At 40.4% G+C, this 25,506-nt stretch overlaps 1 protein-coding gene across 3 annotated transcripts in view; it reads left to right on the top strand.

Annotated features, from left to right (window-relative positions):
- The first annotated feature begins 12,492 nt into the window (after positions 1–12,492).
- fynb (FYN proto-oncogene, Src family tyrosine kinase b) overlaps positions 12,493–25,506 on the top strand; it is a 78,531-nt gene continuing 65,517 nt past the window's right edge. For all 3 annotated transcript variants that reach the window (XM_038726722.1, XM_038726720.1, XM_038726721.1), the window contains exon 1: positions 12,493–12,648. The gene's annotated coding sequence lies outside the window, so the exon portion shown is untranslated. The remainder of the gene's footprint in view (positions 12,649–25,506) is intronic.

A 25,506-nucleotide genomic window follows, 5' to 3' on the forward strand; every position in this document is an offset into this window, starting at 1 on the left:
TCTTACGCATTACACACCTATGACACAGTTCTACATTCTAAAAGTAAAATCTGATATCCATGTGGAGGTAAAACATGAGTCCTCAATAAGCCATTATAGAATTATGGAAATTATAAAGATATATACACCCATGTTTGAAAAAACGCAGCTGAAGTGCCCTCTTGGACTCCCCAATGGGAGCTAAAACATGATAAAGTGTCCTCTAGGCTGGCCCAATGTGTAAGATAATGTGATCAAGTGCCCTCTAGGGTGCCCTTCCAGTGGACAAAGCGTGATGAAGTGCCCTTCCAGTGGTGAAAACGCAATACAGTGAGATATAGGCTGCCCTACATGCTGAAAAAATTTAGCCTCCACATGCTCCTACATGCAAGACAATTTTGCCTCATGGTGCCTCTATAGTTGAAAACGTTATTTTCTGCGTGATGGTGCCCCATTTCATTTGTTGTGCCCCTGCCCATCAGACAGTCTGAGTCTGCCACTGGATATATAGATAACAGAAACTGGTGCCAGTACAAGAAACTGCTTCATCATCCTTCAGCATAGCACCTATTTGCTGAAGCAGCTCGTACTTGTGTCACGCAAGAAATTCACAGAACACAATTTTTGTACACAGCACTTAAAATCGCATGAGTATGACTGTGAAATTTAGGCCTTTAAGGTACAATGTATAAGAAATGAGACTCTTCTGTACCGGTTGAATTCATACTCACCTGATTGGCAAAGGAGGCATTATACATATATCATTTCAAAATCTATGTTTTGTCCAAACCGAAAGACCTGTCATCGAGGCTGTGTGGGCGCAGGTACGCAGTAAAGCGCTGGTTGGGTGCTTGTCACAGATGCAGATGGCAGATGCAAACATTTAGAAAATCAGGCAAATATCTTTCCAGTTTAAGGCTTTATGTTCTACTAATACAACTGAAATCCAGTGAGCGCACACCACGGCACTGGTGGCCTGTTGGAAAGCAGCCTGCGTCGCTCTTTAACAAGCCAGCAAGTGACATACTTTCACTTTCCATTAACGGCGCATTAAAAGCGTCTTTAGTCTCTGCAGAGGAAATGAAGACTACACACTGTAACATCTATGTCAGATGATCACTGCATTGATTGAGCTATATTAAAAGTGTCCTGTTGTTGAACAGAGCATCGCTTTGGACATTTCTTTTCTTTAATACACATTGGTTACTATTTGTTCTATAGCAATGTCCGACGGTGAGTCCATAAAGAGAATGTCGCCGGTGAAACTAATCTTTCACTCAGCAGCTACCAGCTGTTATTTTTCTTTCGAGATGCACAGAGAGAGAGAGAGAGAGAATATGGTGGATAAAACAGTCCTGTTGGGTTTTACACGTGACGCACAGCTTCCTCTGTATGTAGGTTTACCTGCTTCAACAACGAGCTGCTCCCGTGTTACTGTCACAATAATTCTTTGCGTTGTGAAGATTATTTAGATGCTTCAGGAATAATCAGATTGTTTTGGCAGCATGCGCTACTGCAAAACAAGCGGTTTGATTGGCTACATCTCCATAATAAAAGGCACAGGCAACAAAAGTTGGCTGGGCAGCAAAAGTGATATTTTAAAGTGATCTTATCAACACCTTCATGGAGATTTAAAAAGGAAAATAATTGTAGAAATAGAATTGTAGAAATAGCTAAATTACAGATAATCAGCTTCTTCACTGCATTTGCAGGAATATTTTAATGGGCAACTCATCAAGTTGTCTAGTCTAATGCAACCATTAGTCCATTTTTACTCTGATCTATCTTGACCTTTCCTCATGTGGACACATAGGGGCTGTGATCCTGCACAACAAAACATGCAAGAATTAAATCCCCACACTACCATGGATAGTAGTGGTGCAACGGGTTGCAGAATCTGTGGTATGGATCCCTTCCACACGGTGCGGCAAAGTTTATGATGATTTATCCTGTTTGACCTCTCAAAACATCCTTTATTCTGGAAAAGTCAGAGAACCCTGTGATATTCTGAATGTGCAGAACTTTGAACATGAGCAGAAAACCTTCTGAAACACAGGAGCCATTAAGGTCCAGGAGTTTATCACTGAATTAAACTGATTTAATTTATTATTGATGAGGTAAAAAGGTGCCACATGCACATTTAAAGAGGTTACCTTATCCGTCACGCCTGAGTGTGTGTTGATTGAGCAGTGATGATATTAAAAGTTGATCTACAGGAGAAACATATCTGAAAGCTGAGAGCTGCTCTGCATTATATTCTGTTACAGTTTTAGATTTTAAATTGTTTTATTAAACCTTTATTAAACCAGAAAAACTCTTTTTCCAAGAGTGTCCTGGCCAAGGCAGGCAGTAGTACAATTGCACATTTAAGATGGAAATAAATAATCAGTTACAAGGTAATAAATTATCACAATGTTCTTAAATTTTCACCACAATTCAGTAACACCTGAATTTTGTGTGTCCCTTTACATAAATAATTTCCACAATAAATTGATACAGAAAAGGCAGAAATTGGTGCAGAAAAACACCAGAATGCAGGAGTACCCCCAGACCCTCCGGTTCATACTGTCGCAGTTTTGTTGTTATGTTATTATAATTAGACACGTGACATTACAATTTAGCAACATCAAAATGAGACAGTTAATAGTGTTGTTGTGAGTTTTGTTTTGCCATATAAGTAGAGGATTTTTACGGTTGCTTTACTGCTTTACAGACTTGTATGTAGTTTTATGGGCTGGGCTAAGCCCCCAGTGTTTCAAGATCCTAAAAACGCCCCTGCGTGTGCTCCTTCATTTGTCCAAATGTCATTTCTCTTCTTACTTCTAATCACCCAGAAGACTACTCAGAGACTGTATATTATTATTACTTCTTCTTTGTACGCATTCAATGTAGTGACTGGCGTCTACACTGCCGGAATTATACAAGCAGAAGAAGAAGGCCTTGATGACTAAACACGCTCTGTAGCGCTGTTTACGGCACAAATGAATTAAAACACAGGGCTATCTGGTTAGCAGGCTACCTTCAGGAGATATCTTTGTAACACAATGTGTATGTATATATATATATATATATCTTTGACCAGATGTGATAATGTTATAATATAATAATAAGATGTTTTAAGCTAAAATTCTGGCTAATCTTAAACATCTGTACCTTTTAAGGCTGCATTAATTAAATAGTATTTTTGGGTCGCTTGGGGCAGTAGACTGTAAAGACACAGACATTTTATCATCACCTTAAAAAAAAGCTAACATCTTAGCAAATCATTCTGCAATCCAGCTGACACAGGGCAACGTTTTTCTTGGTCTAGTGTCCATCAACTCCTGACAAAAATCTGCTGGAAATGTTAACACTACTGCAGCTTTAATTTTACAGACAGCGTTGACTTAAAAGTGCAAAGATACCTGGAGACCGCTGTGTAAGAGCCTGGGGCTGGTTTGACCCCTAGTTGCAATAAAGGCTAAGCTTAATGCCACAGTGCCGAGTTAAACTGTAGACAATTATGTTGTTCTTACTGTGTGTAAAGAGTTTGTGTTTGTCCCTGCCCTGTGTCAACATGAAAGTGCCCCCGAGCACAAAACCAGCTCTCGTGCAAACACACTCCTCCACAACTGTCTTAGACTTACTTAGAGATGAAAGAAGGAAAATAGAAAGAGAGAACGTTAAGTGTCAGGAAGTTCAGACAATAAACAAAAAGTCTTTTAAAGTTAGTCAGGGATGTTGATGCAGTGAATCTCTGCTTTCTAGAACTCTGGTGACAACACAAATCCGTGGTGTCTTCACAAAATGTGATGTGCACAGTATTTTAAACACACTCAGGTTGATCAGCATTCAGTTAACCGTCTATAAGGAAACGCTGACACTCGCTGGCGTACAATGAGCATCACATCTTTTCAGTTCATCAACAAATATTTTACTAGGTTAGGTAAAGCCATTGAAATGTTGGACTTGCACTTTTCACTGATTCTAGCAAGGGTATCAACATTTAGGCAAGTAAGATTTATTTAGCCAACAAAAAACATACAAAACAATACAATATAAAAAAAGACATTTGACAGGGAAGAAAAGAAAAACAGGTATTACCACTCAAGCAAACATATCAGTTAAATCCAAAATATAAGGAAGTCTATGTGGCTTTCGATTTCAGTAGTAGTAGTAGTAAAGTTCAACATGGATTTTTCAATTATTTCATTTTGATAATGTCACATTAAAAGGGTGTTTAAATGAAAACATCATGGGACTGAAAACGAAAACGTGTTCATGAGACTGGGTGTATATATATATATACACATACATATACACAGTTCTTTCTACATTATGGTATACACTGTTAAAGTAGGGCCTCAATGTTATTTGGCAAAAACAAAACATTAAACCCACCAAGAAATCAATGACACAAGAATAACATAATACCCACTTGTACTGGATGAAGTGTATGGATAACTTAATTTGGATTTCAGAATGCTCAGTTAGAACCTTATAATTAAATTCAAAATATATAGAAACAGAGACTGATGACCCTATTCCACTTTCATCATATCAAGTGTCGGTGTAATGTGATTATGTTTTTGAGTTTCATTATGTCAGTGGATGATGTTGGCGTAACGGTCTGTGAGTGACTCCGTTCTGCCAAACAGGAACAGCTGTATGTTATGAGCTGTGGGAAGCTGGCAGAGGGCAGCGTGGTTGTCAACACTCAACCCTGACCAACCAGCCTGCAGACATCAGACAGCAACTGGCACTTCAATTAACAGAGGATCCAGTAAGGCAGCAAAGGCTAAAGCACCACTGTTCTCCCTTTGCAATCATGCTGTGGCACTGCAGCTTTGTTCTAACTGTTGTAGCAGGCAGGATTTAATGACCACAAGCTTTGAGAAATGCTCTACTAATGGACTTATATTATAGCACAGCTCTTATATATATTCATTGTCTGCTTATTTTATTCATGGAGAATTTCAGCTAAAATAGGGTTTTGATCAAGGTAGAAAACAGGAGAGTAAAAGTTACTTTGCTGTGTAAGATATTTAGCAAAAGCCTAAATTTTGATTTAATAAAAGGCAGCGGTTAACAGAAAAGTATTCTCCCTTGATTGAAATTACTGAGAGTTGCAGCAGACCTGCTGCTTTCTGAGAGTTTGTTCCAGATATATGGTGCATAAAACCTAAACGCTGCTTCTACATGTTTAGTTTTGACTCTGGGGAAAGAAAGATCTTTCCCAGACCACCTGCGAGGTCTGGATACATACACACAGTGTACAATATATCTTCCACACAGAAAAGTGCAAATTAGTGCAGTATTTTTTATTGCACTAGGTATAAATGATCGCTTATAGATCTTTTTGTTTGCCAGAAGTACTCTGTGTTATCGGGGGGTTTACTGTGACCAATGATGGACAGATAAAGGTCATCATGTGACTTTTGTTGCTGGCCGATTATCTTTCCTGCTGTTTTGACAATCCTGGCCAGCTTGTTTTTGTTTATAAGTATTGTCCAAACTAGACAGATAAATGAAACATGGGAATACTCTCTATCAGGCTGGCATACATTGTCTCCAAGATGTTTTGACCAACCCCAAACCCCTTCAGTTTCCTAATTAAAAATACTCTCTGGCCAGCTTTTTTACATATGGAGTGAAGACTTTCAGTGAAACTCAATTTGTCATCCATATGTGTTCCTAAATATTTAAATCAGTTGACAGTTTCGACTGCTTGACCACAGAGCGGAAGTGAAAGGGACGTGATGCATGATTTAAAATAAGCTCCTTTGTTTTCTCAGGCTTGAATAATAGACAGCTGGACCTACACCATTGCTCCAGCCTGGAAACCTGTGCAATGTAATTAGAGACAGCATCATGCTAATAAAATAGACCAACTAAGGCCCTGTCATCATCATATTTAAATAACTTTAATTGCTGTCCTGCAGTGTCATCTCATTAGTGTCCACAGAGAATAACAATAATGGTGATAGAACACAACCCTGAGGTGCTCTTGTGATTAGAACAATCTCAGCAGATAATGTTCCTCTCACACAGACTCTCTGTGGGCAGTCAATTAAAAAGTCCATGACCCCCGTTTACCCCCAAGTCCAGCCGTTGCAGCAGAATATGTATCTGCATTGTCTTAAAGCTGAGCTAAAAACTACAAATAAAAATCTGGCATACGTGTTATTTTGCTGGAGATGACTGGAAAGCATGTTAACCATGGTAAGGGTAACATTCTCAGTCCCCCTGTTTGTCCTGTAGGCAAACTGTATAGGATCTGGATCAAATTGTTCTGCTATGCATGAGGTAAAATGTTTGCTGAAAACTTTCTCCATGCACTTAGCCAGTATAGGGTAAAAGTCATGCAGGGCTTTGGACTTTGGTTTTTTGGGTACTGGTCTTATGATAACATGTTTCTATGTGTTAGGTTCAGTGGTACACATACAAACTGGAATATTACAGTGAAACAGTCTTTAGCTGGATGTCTGTGAAGGTTCTCAGTCATCCAGGTCACAGTTGGTTGAACTTGGTTGAACATACTAGAAGACAATCTTCTTCTAGTATCTTAAACCAAGTCCAGCTGCCCTTGACCTCAACCTTCGTTGGATAGTCTTTAGCTGGCTGACACACACTACAGAGCACGTCCATGTAAGCCATCAGGTCCTGGTGCTCGGTGGGGCTTAATCTGTGAAAGGCAGGTGCCAACCTATTGCTCTGAAAGCTGAATTGTAATGTCTCTGGGTATATCATCACAAATGGCGTTGCTCTTATCTTAAATATCCACGGTGTCAAATCTTGCATAAAACATACGTTTATGTATTGTAGCTGATGGATTTATCCAAAGCGACTTACAATTGTTAAATATGTCAGAGGTCGCACGCCTCAGGAGCAGCTATGGGTTAAGTGTATTGCTCAATGACAATTGGTTGATGTGTCACAGTGGGTAATTGTGGGTCTCTCACACCAAAGGCATGGGTCTCATCCACCGTTCCATCACCACCCCCTTAAAAGGTTAAGGTCATTCAGGAGGGAGTGTCCAGAAAGCTGTCATCTTCTCTTTTGGGTATCCTAACCATCATTGGGTTAAGCCCTTTCCATGCTTGTCTGGGGTACACTGTACAAAACTGATCCTCCACCTTATTTTTAAAATTTTGGCGCTCTGTAACTTGGATCTGAGCTCCGTTTATTTTGCATTTAACACCGTCAGTGTCTCTCCTCAGGAATATTGTCATTAAGGCATCTCTTCATGTATTTTAAAAGCCAGGGCTTTAAGAATCTGTTAGAGAATACTCTGACTCTGACTATGGAAGAGATACAATCTGTCAGTCCATGTGGGGTCTCTGAATGAATCAAAGAACAAGGCCCAGTTTGTGGTTTCAAAACAGCTCCTAGCTTATCGTAACTCTCTCTGTCCCAGACCTTGATTGTCTTGACTATGGGGTTTTCCCTCTTCATCATTTGTCTGAACTTCGGCAGTAAATGGATGACATTATGGTCTGATTTACTGATAGAAGGTCTGCATATAGCCTTACATGCATCTTCAATGTTGCCATAATATTTTATGAGAAAAAGCATGGTGAATGTGTTAAGAAACAGGAAGCACTCAACAGATCCTGCAAATTTAGTATTAATTCCTCGTCAGCCGTAGCCTGTCGAAATAAGGGGGCCAGATAATGTTTTTAACACACTAAAATTAGCTTTGTTAAACATTTTTTAATCAATGATTTTATAATAACTCACAATCTTAATTTCACGTTTTTAACTGAAACTTGGTTGGACCAAGATAACAGTGCAGCTGTCCTTATCGAGTCTACCCCTCCCAACTTCAGTTTTATAGTGAAGCTAGAGAGGAGGTGGAGTTGCCATTTTGTTTAATGACTCCCTCCAATGCAAAAAGATGTCTTATGGGAATTTTGCTTCTTTTGAATATGTGGCTCTTCAGCTGAATTCCTCTTCTCAAGCTAATTTTCTAAATATCTACAGGCCCCCTAAATAATGTGCAAACTTTTTTGATGACTTTGTTGAACTGCTGTCTATAATCTGTATTGACTTTGACTGTGTAGTTATTGTTGGTGATTTTAACATCCATGTTGACAACCCCCAGGACAGAGGGACTAAAGAACTGTGTTGTGTTCTTGATAATTATGGACTGACTCAACATGTGATGGTCATCAAGGGTCTGGACATTTCCAAGGTTGTGGTGACTGATGTTGCTCTCTCTGATCATTCCTGTGTTTTCTTTGAGAGTGCTATCTGCGTGCACACAAATGTTAAAACAGAGGCGATCACAAAAACGGCATATTACTGAAAACACTAGTGAAAAATGTATTGAGGCTTTCTCCTCGACACCCGCCCTCTCACGGGTCTCAGTCAATAAGCTTGTAGATAATTTCAGTTCTAAAATTACAAATGTTATTGGTGAAGGTGGTCTCTGGTAAGAGAAGATCTCCATGGAGAAATGCCACGCTGGTTAGAACTCAAAAAAGAGAGTGTTGAAAAGCTGAACGCAGGTGGCGGAAAACAAATCTCCAGGTTCATTATGACATCTATAAAGAGAGACTTCGCATTTTTATTTAGAGCTGAGAAATGCAAGGCGGTCCTTCTTCTCTGACATCATCACCAAAAACACAATTTGCTTCCTTCTTCACAGACAAAATTCAAACAATTAGACAAGCAATCAGTGCCTCCATGTCAGTAACAGGATATGTCTTGTCCCTGTGTCCACTTAAAAACAATTCATATAGCATGAGACAATTTGATTCTATTAACCATAAAAACCTGGAGGACATAATACAACATCTGAAATCCTCCTCATGCTGCCTTGATATTCTGCCAACAGGTTTTTTCAAAAATGTGTCTAAATGCATGGCCTCAGATTTACTACAGATTGTCAACATGTCTCTCATCTCAGGTTTTTTCCCACAGGCCCTGAAATCTGCAGTCATTAAGCCACTCTTAAAAAAGAGCAATCTAGACAGGTCACTAATGAGCAATTATAGGCCCATATCAAATCTCCCATTTTTAAGTAAAATCATTGAAAAGGCTGTTTTTCAACAGCTTAGTGCTTTCTTGGCACTAAATAACTGTTTTGATGTCTTCCAGTCAGGTTTTCCACCACACCACAGCACTGAGACGGCTCTTGTTAAGGTCTTCAATGGCATTCATTTAAACACTGACAGTGGCAGAATTTCAGTCTTAGTATTATTGGATCTCAGTGCTGCATTCGTCACGGTCGACCACAACATATAACTAGACAGACTTGGGTTGGACTTTCTGGCACAGTACTAAAATAGTTTGAATCCTACTTAAAGGACAGGGACTACTTTGTATCTATAGGTAATTACACATCTGAGCTGACAAAAATGACATGTGGAGTTCCCCAAGGCTCCATTCTGTGACCTCTTTTGTTTAACATTTACATACTTCCACTGGCTTAGATTTTGACAAACAACAAAATATGTTACCATAATTATGCAGATGACACAGATTTACATAACCATTTCACCAAGGGACTATGATCCCATACAGGCACTGAGTAACTGTATTGAGCAGGTCAATGATTGGATGTGCCAGAATTTCCTTCAATTAAACAAGGATAATAATAATAATAATAATAATAATAATAATCCTTATTTGTAGAGCACTTTTCAAAAACAAGTTACAAAGTGCTTTAACAAGTGTAAAGAATAATGCAAAAAAAAAACAAGATAAGAGCATGAAAATTAATATAAAATTTGTAAAATACAATAAAATAAAAGGGATAAAATAAAGTCAAATAAGATCGGGAAAGGCTCTCCTATAAAAGTATGTTTTAAGAAGGGAGTTAAAAGAGTTCACTGACTCAGCTGACCTGATTTCCTCGAGCAGGCTGTTCCAGAGCCTCGGGGCCCTGACAGCAAACGCTCTGTCCCCTTTAGTTTTCAGTCGAGACTCTGGAACAGACAACAGACCTCTGCCCGAGGATCTCAAGGTACGTGCTGGTGTGTATGGGACTAAAAGGTCAGAAATATAACAAGGCGAGAGGCCATGAAGAGCTTTAAAAGTGATCAATAGAATTTTAAAGTCAATTCTAAAACATACTGGGAGCCAGTGTAATGAAGCTAAAATAGGAGTAATGTGGTCATATTTCTTTGTTCTGGTTAAAAGCCTGGCAGCTGAGTTCTGGACAGTCTGGAGTCGATCAATAGATTTTTGGGTTAAACAGGTGAAAAGGCTGTTGCAATAATCCAGGCGTGATGAGATGAAGGCGTGTAAAATGGTCTCGGTGTCCTTAAAAGTTAACATAGATCGAATTTTTGCTATATTTCTAAGTTGATAAAAACATGATTGAACAAGCTTTGTGGTGTGCTGCTCGAAATTTAAATTACTATTAAACCAGACACCAAGGTTCTTTGCAACAGGCTTAATGTGATTTACTAGGGAACCAGCAGATGGCAGGATAAAACTGAAGTTATTGTTTTTGGAGCCAGGGAGGAACGATTGAAAGTCAGTGCTCGACTTCAATCTGTAAAGAGAACCACAAATCCAGCCAGAAATCTTGGTGTAGTCATGGACTCAGACCTGAATTTGAGGAGCCACATTAAGACAATTACAAAGTCAGCCTACTATCACCTGAAGAATTTTTTCTTCAAGGATTAAAGGACTTATGTCTCAGCAGGACTGGAAAAGCTTATCCATGCATTTATCTTCAGTGGACTCGACTACTGTAACAGTGTCCTTACAGGGCTCCCTAAGAAATCCATCAGACAGCTGCAGCTGATTCAGAACGCTGCTGCTCGAGTCCTCACTAAGACCAAAAAGGTGGATCAGACCACTCCTGTTCTGAGGTCTTTCCATTGGCTTCCTGTATGTCAAAGAATTGATTTCAAAATCCTGCAGTTAGTTTATAAAGCACTAAATGGTTTAGGGCCAAAATACATTTCCGATCTTCTGCTTCGTTATGAACCATCCAGACCTCAAAGGTCGTCTGGGGCAGGTTTTGCTTTCTGTCCCCAGAGTCAAAACTAAACAAGGAGAAGCAGCGTTCAGTTATTATGCTCTGTATATTTGGAACAAACTCCCAGATAACTGCAGGTCTGCTGAAACTGTCAGTTCTTTTAAATTAAGACTGAAGACTTTTCTTTTTACCATTGCTTTTAATTAAATTACTGATAACTTACACTGCACTATAACTTTTACTGTCCTGTTTTCTTTTTCTTTGTATTTAGCTTTTTATCATTGCTTTTAATTAAATATTTCCATTTAACTCTATTAACCCTGATTGTAACACTGTAACTTTTATTATATTTTATGTTGCTTTTAAACTTTTTTATATTTCCCTGTTGCTTTTATGTTTTATGTAAAGCACTTTGAATTACCTTGCTGTTAAAATGTGCTATACAAATAAACTTGCCTTGCCTTGCCTTACAGAACTTAAACATGGGCAAACCAAAAAATAAATAAATAAATGTAATAAAACATCTTCATTTGCATTTGTTTCATGTTGCTATGACCAGGCAAGAACATCTCTAAAGTAAAGGCCCCCAATGTATTAGCAAATAGATAGGTCTGCTTAACTTACTAACCCTATACACTACATTTACGTTTAGAATCCATATAGTAGGCCTGCTTTCAGCAACAATAACTATTAAAGGGAAATTGATAAATGAGTTGTTGAGTCTGTTCTGTCTAGCAGAGGTGCTGTTCTACATGAAGACAGCAGATGGCGCTCAACGTTAAGAAAAAGTCAACACTTGAAAATAGATGTCAGGTCATCTAGCACCTATTCCTAAGACATTTACACCAGTAAATTAAATATAAAAACATCACAATAAAACTGAATTACTAGGTAGTTTCTATGCTCCATATATATTGAGACCTTTTAATGCTTTATTTTTGTCATTTTATGCCCTATGTTGTTAAGTTTCTAAAAGCTAATAAAACTATCAAATCTATTCGTTTTGCAGTAATATCTGTATAAAATCTTACTAGACATCTTGATCAAAGAACTATGTTTAGCACATATTATACACTCACATTCCCTGTCTTACCCACCTCCCAACCTTCCCTATTCACTGACTGGACGGGCATTGTGTCATTCAACTGACTGAACAATGCTCTCTTCACTTGCCCCGCCAAAAAATCTGAGTTGTCAGAACATAGAAATAAATGATGGAAATAAAAGCAATCAACAAAGTAACAGACTTGGGTTAAAATTGCGGCAGTTGTTTTATTTTTGAAAACAAACAACAGAAAGCCACATGACAATGCTAAGCTGAGTCAGTCAATATCCAAGGAAGAACAATACTTGCTGCAATTTCAACAAAAATCACTCACTAATTTCGATAAATAATTTTGCCTGACTTTTGCCGCGTCTGCCCCTAAATTATTATTAAAAATGATCTCGACTCGACTATTCAGAAAACCACACACTTTCCTACTCAAGTCTTCTTGGTAGCCTACATCTCTTTGTTGCTACGCGGTGTTTGACGAACGTAACTTCTTTGTCATCCCACATTTCCGACAGCTCGTGAAGGCAGCAGTCCTTGCATTGTGGCCCTGCAGAGCTAACGCCATCACACGCAGTGGCTACGACGAGCAGCACGTCGACAACAGGGCCACCACAGCAGCGCAGTCTTTATTACTGTCAAATTATTTCATTATAACGGCTGTGGAATATAGTGCTGCGGATTATTAGACGCGTTTGAACTGGTAAGAGACATTGCTTTCCATTTAACTCGCCATTCAACTCGCTTGTTTATCTGAAGCCAAAAATGAATTACTTTGATTTTTCCAGGTTATAACTATTATTGACATTTCATGAACGTTAAGATGCTTAACGGTAGCCTGTTAGCTTGCTACATCTTTCTCCACCTCCTCTAAATGAACGGCTGTCTGGGCGAGGCGGCGGCTTTTTTTTAGTGCGTTACTCTGTGTGTTTTCAGTGAAATATATAACGTTACACCGGCATACATCTGCCCTGGCTAACTGGAGTGATGAAACAGCACACGAAGCTAATTAGACAAGTAGGTTATCCACGGTCAGCGGCAAAAGAGAAATAATACGTTGTGCTTGTTATCCAACAGCAGGCTTTTAGTTCTCAGAGCTTCTTGACGCATTGGTTTTTGGTTCTCTGCTAGGTTGTTTACCCCCCCCCCCCCACACACACACACACACTTTCTCCCATCATCATCAGCATCTCCTATAGATGCTTAGTGGAGTCAGATGAAGGGCACAACCTCACGTGATTGACAGTGGTACTCTTTTCTGGGATGCATTTAGGCTCCTCTGCATGCCATAGGGAAACCACAGTGCTCAGTTAACTTTGAGGACCAAGTTGCATTCCTCCACATGAGACGTGTGATGGCATCACTTTAATGCTAGGTACCCAAATTGTATCTTTCCTGATGTGTGGTTGTGATTTCTGGAGGATAACAGGGTGTTTATGACTTGTATGGCCACTTTGTTTTGTTTTCAAAAAGTCAGATACATTGCAGTGTGCTGAGGATATGGAGAGTTTGCTGTGATGCCGTCCCTCCTCCTCCTCCTCTAAGGGAGGCTTCTCCCTCCTTTCCTTTTGTAATTGGGGTTAATTTCTCTCGTCACCTTTTTCACCTTTTAAAACAATGACGGGCGTCCCTCCATCCGTTATTTCGGCCCATTAAACCTGGCCTGGTCTGAATCGCAGCCATTTGTTCCATCCGTTGTGTTTGCAAAATTTGTGTAATTGATAGTATCATCAGCCACTGCCATTAGGCGCCCAGCAGTTTCTCTCTTACGTCAGCATTTCTTCCCTTAAGAAGTGTTTTTTAATGAAACAGCTTCTGTTTATTACATGCAACAGACAGCGCCACTTGAACTGAATTTAGGTGGCTCTCTTAAGGGAACACTGCAGCAGCTACAAGTGATACAATGCGATGTGGAGTTGTAATTTCCCCTGCTTTCTTTTGCTTAAGAAGTACTATTATCCCTATTTTCAGAAAGCCATCTTCCTTGTGTTTTAGTTTTGAGCAGTGCCAGCAGCTGGCAGACAGCTCGCTTACCCCACTAAATGTAAGATTGCTGTATGAAGAAGACAAAGCTGCTTATTTCACAAGCATATGACGTTATGGCCTGGTGAGTTCAGGTGCTGCAAGGTGCACTGTATGTGAGCACATTATATGTAAGGCTTTGAGGATGGATTTGTCATCAGGCTGCCGGGATAATCTTTATTTAGAAGTAGTGGTTTTCGAAACCACAGGAACCAGTGTGAAATATAATGGTTTGTGTGAGTACAGATCCCATTCTCATGTTCTGAAGATCATTTTATGTCTGTTGGAAGTCTGCATTAGTCCAGGACCTAATGTGAAAAATCCTTACTTCAATGTTTGGGTTAAAATATGGCATTTGTTTTGCAGGAAAAGAGGTCAGGATGAGTTATGAGCTAAGGGCTGCTCCTTTTTATTCTTATACTATACAATAGGATGAGGCATGCATGGCGTCGCTGATGAAAGTCCCATGTGTTTAGCATGTAGGCCCAGTTAGACAGCTTTAAACGGCTTCTCATCCTCTTACATTGTGGTGAAACGCTGCCAAAGCACTGTGCTCCTAATCACAGTTCACTCCGTCACTGACTGCAGACGGGTGCTTTGTGCTGGCTGTCCCGATCAGGCAGGTTATCACACAGAGGAAGTTAGGCCAGTAGAACACAGGAACTCTAAGGCAGTAGTAGAGCATGTAGGAGTTAAACTTTAAGGGTGATAAATGGACCCAATAATTAACTTGGAAAAATTCAGTGTGCAAGCTGTTTTTAATGTCATGGGCTTGTGGTTTTGTTTTTCAGTGAATCGAAATCTTATGAACATCTCAATATGGCCAAGTACAGTATTCACATCGCAGGCGGTGCAATCTTTTAAAGAAGGTAAAATGTGTCACAACATCCCATTATAAATGAAGCATCGCGGTGCTACAGAGACGCTGTGGCCTACAAATCATTTTCTCCAGACTTGAGGGAACATCCTTGTTTGGTACAGACACATCATCAATATTTTAATATTTTCTTTCAGTGAAAATGAAATGCAAAAATTACCATTCCCCCTGAAATCCTGACTCATAAAACAACTGCAATATCTGTCATTATAATTGCAAAACGTTTTTCTTAACACAGTTAAGAACGATTAACACAGGGACAGTCTGAGTACAGAGTATGAATATGTGCCTGCTGATATTGTGGTTTAATATTCTCAAACACATTTTTAATTAAAGGAGCACAAACCAGTTGATATACACAGTAGTACGGTTGGAGCTTTTTGGGGCCTGTGAAGCTCTGGGGCCCCACCCCAGTTGCTCCCTTTGACGCTGACCTTGTACTTGACATAACCTGTCCTGTGGTTTTACTCTGGGTAATATTGTTTATTTTCCCCCTAGCACTATATAATGTTCACCTTCAAAATACTTCATTTTCTTTGGTTGGATGTTGGAAGAATAAAGTACAGAGACCGCTCTAGATACCTTTACATGTTTACTACTGAGACATGCATGTACTGAACTGTTCACTGGTGTCTCTTTCAGTATTGGTCCTAACTAGGGCTCTGGCTGACTCTGCTCAGGAGGTTGTGATTTTATTGTGATGTATCTGTGTGCCAATCATCTGAAGGAGGGACATATAGGTACTGGGGTTCAGGTCTGCTGAATACATCATTCCTAATGTCACTCTGTAGCAGGAGCCATTTCGAACAGTTTTAGACCTGGTCCCTGTCTAGTAGCCAGTGCAGAGAGCTGGCAGCACCCATGGTAAAGCTCTAATCATTTCACAACTTTATGTAACCTCCAATCTCTGTAACTGCACACGTTCCAGCAGCAAGCATGAATTCTGGGAGCATTTTACCTTTGTTTGGTGGCGAATAAAGGGTCTGAGGTGAATCACATTTTATGCAATTAATGATTAGTTTCATTATCAATTATAGCTATTGTTTTTTAAAATTAAATAGTTAAGTCTATAAAATGTTTGCTTGTTTTGTCCTAAAATCAGCCCCAAACCCCCAAATGTTCAATTTATAATATCCTGACATTTAGGAAGCAGGAACCAGCTAATATTTGGTGTGTTACTTGATAAATGACTTAATGAATTGTCAGTAGTTGTTTGTGAGCTCATTCTTAACTTTTGGAAACAGCATGTGGAACTAAATAGTCTAGTCTGAGTTCAAAGTTGGACTTCGTAGCATCTCTGAGCTTTCAAGTCTCATAGTCTTCTTTAGTGGTAACATTGTCAGTCAATACTAATTAACTGATCAAAATCATTAGATTAGGCACATTTTTAAAAGGATTAATCACTTTAATCACTTTTATGTGCTACTGAATGTGAATATTTGCACACGAGATCTTTTGGTTTTACACTGCAATTTGAGAATGCGTGAGTACTGGGAAATTATGATTATATTATATACTAGCAGAGTATCTGTTTATGTACATATTTAAATATTTTCTGCAGTTTTATGGGATAAATAATGTATTTATTAAACATGGAAAATCAAGAACAAAAAATTGGCAGGTGGTGAAAATAAACTGAATTGCGTCAGTATAATGAACTAATCATTTTAGCACTGTTCAGGACTGCCGCACTGATTGCGCAGGTCTTAGCTCAGGGGAAAGGAGCCTGAGACCCAGGGACCAACCACACAATTTAAAGAAATATCCACGTGGAGAACAAATCTCAAAAGTTTAATAATGAAAAAATGCCTCTTTGATAGCAAACAAGTGCCTCTTCAAAAAGGTTAAACAATGGGGTTTTAATGAGGCAAGGAAACTGTTGCACAAATGACACCAAAGACTGCCCTGGTACAGGCACTCAAAAGTGTGCCCTGGTACAGGCACTAAGGGGTGTTCAGTTTCAGAAAAGTCAATGACTTTCAATGACAAACAAGAGAGACAGCAAAGAAACCTCAGAGGGACTTACAGGACTGAGCTTCAGGCTGACTATGTCTGCTGAAGTGAGTTCTGCACCAAGCAGAGGAAGGCTTAGAATACCCTGGGTGTGCAGTTCCCCTCCTCTCTCTCGCCGTCAAGAAAGGACGTTGTCACACCCTGAATGGCCAAGAGGGGAATCACCAAGCTGCTATCAGTCCTCGTTGAGGAGTCAGTCATCACCCCCTGTGCATGTGGTCCCAGTGTTCCTCTGATCAACCCAGAGGAATGTTGACATTGAGTCAAAATGAATGGGGAAAAGGAAAATGAAATAGCAGCAAATATGTATGAATGAGGGACTGCTACAATGTGGTAATAAAGTATTCAGTTAACAAAGAATCAGACTTGCCAGTAGTTCTCATTAAACCTCTACACAGAGAATAAATGTACGCTGAGATACAAATACACTACTAACCCGGGCTAACCATCATCTGGTGGAGTTTGCTCAGTTATCAAGGAGCTGCAACTTAAGTCACAGAACAGGTGATCAGCCAAAGTTCATTACTTAATGGGTTAGACTGTGAGATGCTTCTGAAAGCGCTGGGAAAAGCTAGTTAGTGGACCTTGAGTTTTTTTTGTCAGGAATGAACTTTTGTTGGCATTGTGCTGTAGCAAGTAGTTCAAGAGTGTGCAGTGCAAAGAATGTTAGTATGTAATAAGTTACTGCATATACAGAGGTCAATGATGTGTTCCTCTTCATGGATAGAGTATATGCAAAGCATACACAGTTTTCTTAGATGGATAGTTTTTTCCACATTTTACAAAACACTGTTCCCGTTTGATAGTCAAACATTATTGTCAGTCTCTGCTCAATCTTTAAGTTACAAAGGAACTTATCAAAGTAGATTTCAGTGTTTTCACATGAATGATTAAATATGGCCCCGCCCATCCCGTCTCATTAGCTAAAGTTGAGAGGAGCCTCCCTCTGCGGGAGTGTCCAGTCCAGGAGTTGATGTCATCACATGGAGCTTGCGGTGGGTCAGATGGCCCTGGCTCAGGCATTTGGCACTGTGTGGACAGTCAGCCGCTCCTACGCGCTCAGCGTCACGCCAGGACCCCAGAGGTCCGAAAGACCCCACAACAATGTTGTCCTTTGTGTCACGCTTCCAGTGGAGAGGGATGAGATTTCTCTCTTCTCCCTCTCTCTCTGTCTTCTTTTTCCCCCTGCGGTCCCTGGCTGAGTTGTGACGTACTCGCAGGCTCAAACGAAGTCATTGTTGCAGATGAATAAATGTTGAAGTAAGGATGAATGCAAGCTGTGACATAGCTGCCGGGGACGTACGCTGACGTGTGAGAGCAGATCTACAGATCATATGATCACCTCGGAACGCGTACAGCCCCTCCAGCATCCTCATATCACAACGGCTAGTTTTCTTTTCACTCTGCTAATTAAAAAGTCAGAGGTTTCACTGTCGCATATTTTAGCGTTTTACACGCTCCATAAGCTCCGTTAAAAAGAAGAAGAATGTTTACGAGGCAGGCACATGCCACTGGGTCATTGTGGCAGCGATATCATGAAAGGAAATGATGTGTGAAAGCGATGCACTTGCACGAAAGCTTGTCAAAACCGGGGCTCATGGAGATGTCCGTCTTGGGGGTGTTTCTTCAAAGGAATTCAATTAGCAGGATTTGTTTGTCTTGCTTCAAGGAGCCGGAGCAACACAGATCCTATCACGCTGATAGCATCACGCGCTAGCTCTCATCTTTGTGTTTGCTTATGTGTGCGCTGGCTCCAAATGTGCAAAGTCAGTTGCTGGTCGTCAAGTGTGGCTTCATTTCCTCTGAAAAGAATCACAGTTGCTCATTTACATCTGGAGCACAGGCGAGGCATGAGAGCACCAGCAGCTCTCATATCCTGCTCCACATTTTCCATTTTTAATCTTCCTCGTTTTTTTTCTTAATCTCTCCAATTCCATTCAGCTCTCAAGTCCATTTAGCCTTTATTCTGAAGTTCAATAGTGCACTGGAGTGCCTCAGTCTATATTTAAAACCTTACCACTGAATAAATCGAGCAGAAATCCTTTAATTCTGCCAGCCGCCACCCAGCCCTAAAGTTTATACTGCTGCTGAAGCAGTGGAATGGCAATGGTAGGTTCCTAGAACAGGTTTCCTCCATATGTGGGTGTCTGAGCAGCCAGCCAGAGATCCAAGGCATCATGTGGTGGTTAGAGAAGCAGCTAGCAGAGGAAGCTTTCTGACTTTGTCTCTAACTGTGTCAGCTGCAGTGATGTTCACTGTGATGTAGAAACCTATCTAAGGCAATCCAGATTAAGACCCAGACTGCAAGTTGACTGTTACGCTGTATGGAAATGAATTGAAGACTGAAGATGGGGAGAATATACCAGCATGCTTTGGAAAATGGCTGATGGTAATGTAGAGTATACATGGTATGTGGTAAATGGGCCAAAACGTGTCTGAAAGCGCACGCGTTCCTAGGCAAATACACACGTTGGTGTTTTGCTGTTGTATTGTTGGGGTGGGAATCCCAGGGACCTCAGGATACGATATGATACACAATACATGGCCACAATACCAGGAACATCACGATCCAGCAATTCTGCGATAATCGATATATTGCTAGACAGTCACGATATCTAACTATGAATACAAAATGCCTGCGAAAAGGTCAGTTTTTTCTCTATTTATTGGCTGCAAATTAGGGTTGGACAATGTGTGGGGAGAAGAGAATTCCGAGGAAGGTTCCAAGCATATTTAAAACTTTAAAAAATAATGTTCGTGGTGATTGAAACCTGTCACTCTGGATGTTAAGCATGAGAAGCAAAATGTTTTCTCAAAATTATATTATCGCGATCGCAATGCTAACATCCGTTAGCATTTAAATGGAGATTCCCATTACATGTTAGCATTGACCTAACTGTCAAAGCGCTATTTTTTTATTTATTTATTCATATGATGGGCTGGAAACATGATACTGTATCAAACATGAATCATGTATAACAATATATTCTTGTATCAATTTTTTGGCACACCCTTATATTGTATTGGCAGTTTGGTGCGTGCTCCTTAGCAAAGGTTTCTCTCTGGACTCGCTTTACACTGATGTTCAACAGTAACATTTTTAGAGGCAGATCACAGTAGCTTTAATAGACCAGCATGCAATGCAGCCACAGCTTGCAGGTTTGCAGATGTATTACAGATAGTGTGAAAAGGTTTGGAATGGCACATTTGATGTGTCTCACTTTAAAAGAAATACTACTGGGGTTGCCGTCTTTTCCTACACTTAGAAAAGCTTTTTAGTCAGTAGGTATTCTGGTTAAGACTGGGTATCATTTCAAATGTTTTGATATTAGATCCTATGCGTTGCCTGACTTACAGATACAGATACCAACAATCTTTCATGCCTTACTTTGAAGAATATAAAGGTGTTTTTCTGCAAAGCTATTTTCAGCTACTACAAGAAGCCAAATTTCTCAATTGTGGTCCAAACACAAGACGCTTCACGAGAAGTGTTCCGTTTATAGAGATTTAAATCTAGAACAATCTGATAGAAGAATATGCAAAGATTGCGAAACTGCAAGCCTAAGCAAAAACAGACATATTTTTGTCACTACCAAAACAGTATTTGAGGTATATGCAAAGACTCATAATCACAAGAAAACAGAACGGTCTTGGGTTAGTGGGTATCAAATATATAAATTACATTGTTTCATCTCTAAATAACTTCCAGAAAATGAACTATGTTGAACAGTAGAAGTTCAAACCTATCCAAACAACATCTAATGGGAGGATAAATACTCAGAAATATGTGGCCTGTATCTGCACAGTGGCTCTTCAGTAACCGTTAGTGTCATGTGGGCGTCGTTCTTCACGCTCAACTGACGGGCAAGATAGACAATACACCTCACTACGCTTTATTATTTATTAATGATATGTTTACCGCTGTGGCAGGCGTTGTGTTTGTATTTTGAGGGGGAAAACAAAGTCCTTTCTGTACGTATGTTCATGGCCTGGAGAGTTTTCATACATAATTAGCTTGCTATGAATTTTCCAGCTGCGTGTAATGTCATGTGTGGGTTACAAAGGCCATATTTTGTCCCAGCAAAGCCTCCCTGTGCTGCACGTGGATGATGCTGTTAGAAAATCTGCATTGCAAAGAAGCTGTTATGTTTTATGGTCTTTATGAATTTCTATGTGGACACAGATTTCCACACGGAGCACAGTGGAAGAGTGGCTGTTTATCTCAGATAGGAGTTAGTGAGGTTCTGTTATGGTCCCTTTCCACTGCAGCAGTAAATAGTCTCCAGAACTCTCCTGCCTGTCTGCCCTCGGTGTTACGCTCGGCTCTCCGTTTGACTGTGCAGCGTCATTTCTCTGCATTACTGATGCAGCTGCACAACGCTGACAAAGGAGAGGATTGCTTTTCCTGGCAATGGGGTCACGCTCGCGCGCCAGACCTCAACCTTCACCGTCACAGGGATGCTCTGTCACATGTTAAAAAGCCAGAGATGATCATTTGTACTGCAGCCATTTTGGATATTATAATCAGGGTTGGATAGAGCATGTCATCCAGAATCTGGATGTTTATCATTTCACAGATTCCCCTGTGAACAAAGAAAAGGATCCAAATCATTCGTAGTGAGAAATGACATACTGAGTTATCTATCTCTTTAAAGGCAGTGGGTCCCAACCTTCTCAGCTTTTAACCTTTTAATGGACGCCATGTCAACATGTGATCCCTTGGCCTTGTCACAGGTGACAAGGCCAAGGGTAAGTAAGTAGTAAGTGATATTCCCTTCTCAGATTGTTTTATTGAGAGGGAAAGCTTTCCAGGATTTCCGAATAAAAAAATCATTTAAAATAATAACATAATTAGCTTTTGTAGAAAATGTTTGAAAATGAAAATGACCGATTTTCAACAACAACTTTGAGTCCAGGGGCCTGGACCACAAAGCGAGTTCAACATACCAGGATATATTTTAGTTATCTGGCTTCACTAACACTAACATTCGCGGTCGGGATAAGCTGTACCACAAAGCTGGTTATCAACTCGGTAAGTCAACCCAGGGTTTCCCAATCCAGCCCTGAGCGCTTTCACATAAAAGAGGCGGTGTTAGCAGCAGATGACCAATCACAGACATGAACAAGTCCTTAATGACAAAATATATGACTGGAAAAATATTCTTTTATTTGTCACAAAATGCAAATACATGCAGGGTCATTCTGAAATGTTGCTTACACATTGTTTGTGTCTTGTCTTTCACTCTGTCGCTGTTTTATTGTTTCCACCGGGGACCCAAAACACTTCCACACACCATTGGCGGGGCCATCTTCTTTGCTGATTTCACCCCCACACTCCGCTCATGCTGATATAGTGAGACAGCTTTTCCCCTCCACTAGAAATATCATCAGGCACACTAAATAAAAATGTAAAACTGCACACACGTTGATAGGAGATTTTATACAGATCACCCTCTTCTGCCGTCAGTCATTCAGGAGTTCCCCTCACAGAGTGTTGTTCAGGGTGGCCGCTGTGGGAACAACATCAGTTAGTAATTCTGTCTTCCTATGAACACACAAAAGCTTCTCAGTGTTCGCTCTTGAACGGAATAACCACGCTCCTTTTTGCTACCTCCGTAATGCTTTAATCACTGGGCAAACCCTCTCTCATGTAGTGTAGATGCAGACAGCCAGTGCAGGTGGAGTACAGCCTAATGTGCTGTGAGGAGAATTGTTCATTTTAATCCACTCCTCAGCAGTGTCTGTCAGTCAGCCTCACAGTGAGGGTTCGTAGCCCACTGGCAGTCCTGACCTGTCAATCAGTCACATCACAAATCACACACAGGGCTCATGGGAATGAGGATGAAACATTTTTTATTTAATTAGTGTTGTCTTGCATGTCGTGACCTTACCGTGAACCGCCTGACAATGATTCAGAAAAAACAGAGACTGAATATATTATCACTACTGAACTACCCCACAGTCTGCAGGGTTGCTCTAAATCCATGTAAAGGCTGTAGCCTACAGCTGTACATTTTGCAAATGCAGCTGTTATTGAAATGGCAAAGTGCCCTACTTACCCTTTAGAGACTAGACCTGAAATGAACTAGAAGTGGGTGGCTGAAAGTGAGTTTTATGTTAAACTGTATAAGGCACGGTGCATCTGAGCGACGCAAAAGGACTTGAGCTCAGTAAGGGGCACCTCTGGCTCGGACCAGGCCCCCAAAGAATATGAGTGGCTGTGGTCGAAGGTGGGCAGCCAGTGGGGGAGTGTGTCCCTGTACTGAAATACAGCATTATCCTGCACTACCCATGGATGTATTGAAGTGGATACAGCGTTGGAGGCGGGGCTGTGAAAGTTGTCCAGTGGCTGAACGCTATGCCCAAAAAATCACGTTGCGATTATTTGACAGAAATTGCGGGTTTTAGTGAGAATGATATATTTCCATAACATTTTCACAGAAAAAATGTAGAAATGGTGATGATGTGATTTTTTTGTTAGGGTCTGTATCAAACAAGCATGATCCATCTGGAGGATATGATTTCTAGCTTCATTTATAATGGCATGTTGTGACACATTTGACCTGGGATTTGGGTATTTCACTTGGCCGTATTGCTATTTCTATAATATTTTCATTAACTGTTCAGCCCTTCTTCGGGATGTAAAAAAGATGTATGTATGTGTATATATATATATACTGCTGATGATGACATATATAAACTTTCTAGCTGTGATCTCAGTATTGCTGTTATTACAGAAATGTCTGAAATTGGCGCGACCAATCGACATGTTCATGCTGTGTCGAGCTGTGATCTTCAGCCTAGCCCGTGAACATCTTGGGCTTATAGATATATGTCTATTACAAACTGAAAAAACAACGATTTCAAAAAAACTACTGAACAAATGAAGCGAGCCACGAGAAATACTGTTGATAATGGATCTGTCCCAAGGCTGTATTTTTTACTGTAAATGTCAATGGGATTTTGAATGAGGTTTTCTTAATTCTGGGGCCGGTTTCATAAAGATACTTTGACCTTTGCTTAAATCAAACCTATAGTTAGACTTCAGATAGATGTCTAAATTCAACTTCTGATAGATACGTCAATCCGCTCAACTCTAATTACTTCAGCAGAAAATGAACTGTCTAAAATCTTGAATAGCGCTGACCCTGTTATCAAGACCCTAAACAGAGAAAAACAGCATATGCTCTTTCACTTTGGGTAAGCTGGAACCAGAGAATGTTTGGCACTCCAGCTTGATAAACTACTTGAAAAATTTACTGATTATTGAAATTATTGTTGAGTAATTTGTACTATAGGAGTACCAGAGTAGACAAATGATATGATTTAGCAGGAGCTGTAATAGACACATAGGCCTAAATGGAATTGGCGGTGACTCTACTCATGGGCAAACAGGGAGAAATGGACAAAGCCTGATTTTTCTGCTTGAACTCTGGCTGTACAGTTCAGTACATTCAGTGCCTGCCTTCCTGCCCACTGTCCCTCAGTGGCAGCTCAACACATCGAGAGCAGTCTTCTCTTTGGACCCTGCTGTGTCTCTGGCCAGTTCCGTAGCCCACTCATCTGTCCCAGTAGCCGAGCAGCAGCATCAGAATAACTGAGCTCGTTGTGCCTTGGCCGGTCATGAGCGACTGAGTGACTTTCCCCCGCAGCCTCAGTGCCATTATGTTTTATTGGAGGAGGCTGCTGATGAAAAGAGAGAGTCGGTTCTCCGTCTACGGCCAGGGGCTCCACAGCAAATCCTGCTGGGACCCTGTCGCCATGACTGCGCCGGGCGACGGGGAGAGAGCGGAGGAAGGAGGCCACAAAGTGAACGCAGACATGTGGAGCAGCCAAATGGCAATTTTCTGTTGGTAAAGAAGACTTAAATCACATGTTTCACTCACACACTGAGGTCAGCTCGAGTATTTTGGGACACCCTCACAGTTCTTATGCACAGATCCCCAAAATAGACACGCTGTAACCTACCACTGAAAAAAAACTGTTTTGTTTCTGTCAAAACATTTAAATACAACTGGTGATTTACTCACGCCCCGCTATAGTAAGAGCTGTTTTGAAACGGTACTTTCTGCCCTGCTGAATATAATTTTGAAGACAAGGGCACAGGTGTGTGTGTCATTCATAAATGTAAGAAAATAACACCACAGACTTAACTGGAAAGGAAGTGTCAACCCACATCTCTTATCATCCTGTTGTCCTCATCTTTTGTTTTTTCTCTTTCTTGTTTCCTCTGTTTTCTTCTGCTTTGTCTCTTTTTGTTATCTGTTTAAAGGCAGCGAGGTCAAAGCAGGCAGCACTTTGCTTCACTCTGCCATTCAGCTGTTAACACTGGGGGATTTTAAATGTAATTGTAAGTGGTGTGTGTGTGTGTGTGTGTGTGTGTGTGCGCGCGCGTGTGGTCAAGAGTGCAGCTGATGACATAATATCTGCACTGACAGTCTAATGACCATTGCGTTTGAGCATGATCATCTTCTTTGCCAAATAACAAGCTGCACACAAACTAATGAATATTTTTCATGATTGTTTCCCATCATGCCCTGCTTCACGTGTATTGATCTTGTGCAGAAAAAAAAATCAGCTCACTTTGATTTAATGTACCGTTCAGTCGGTTGAGACCGAATTCAACCAATAACAGGAAATTATTTTGTA

The sequence above is a fragment of the Micropterus salmoides genome, unplaced genomic scaffold, assembly GCF_014851395.1.
Source record: "Micropterus salmoides isolate LMB-PRFRI ecotype aquatic unplaced genomic scaffold, ASM1485139v1 Ms_hic_scaffold_18, whole genome shotgun sequence".
Lineage (NCBI taxonomy): Eukaryota > Metazoa > Chordata > Actinopteri > Centrarchiformes > Centrarchidae > Micropterus > Micropterus salmoides.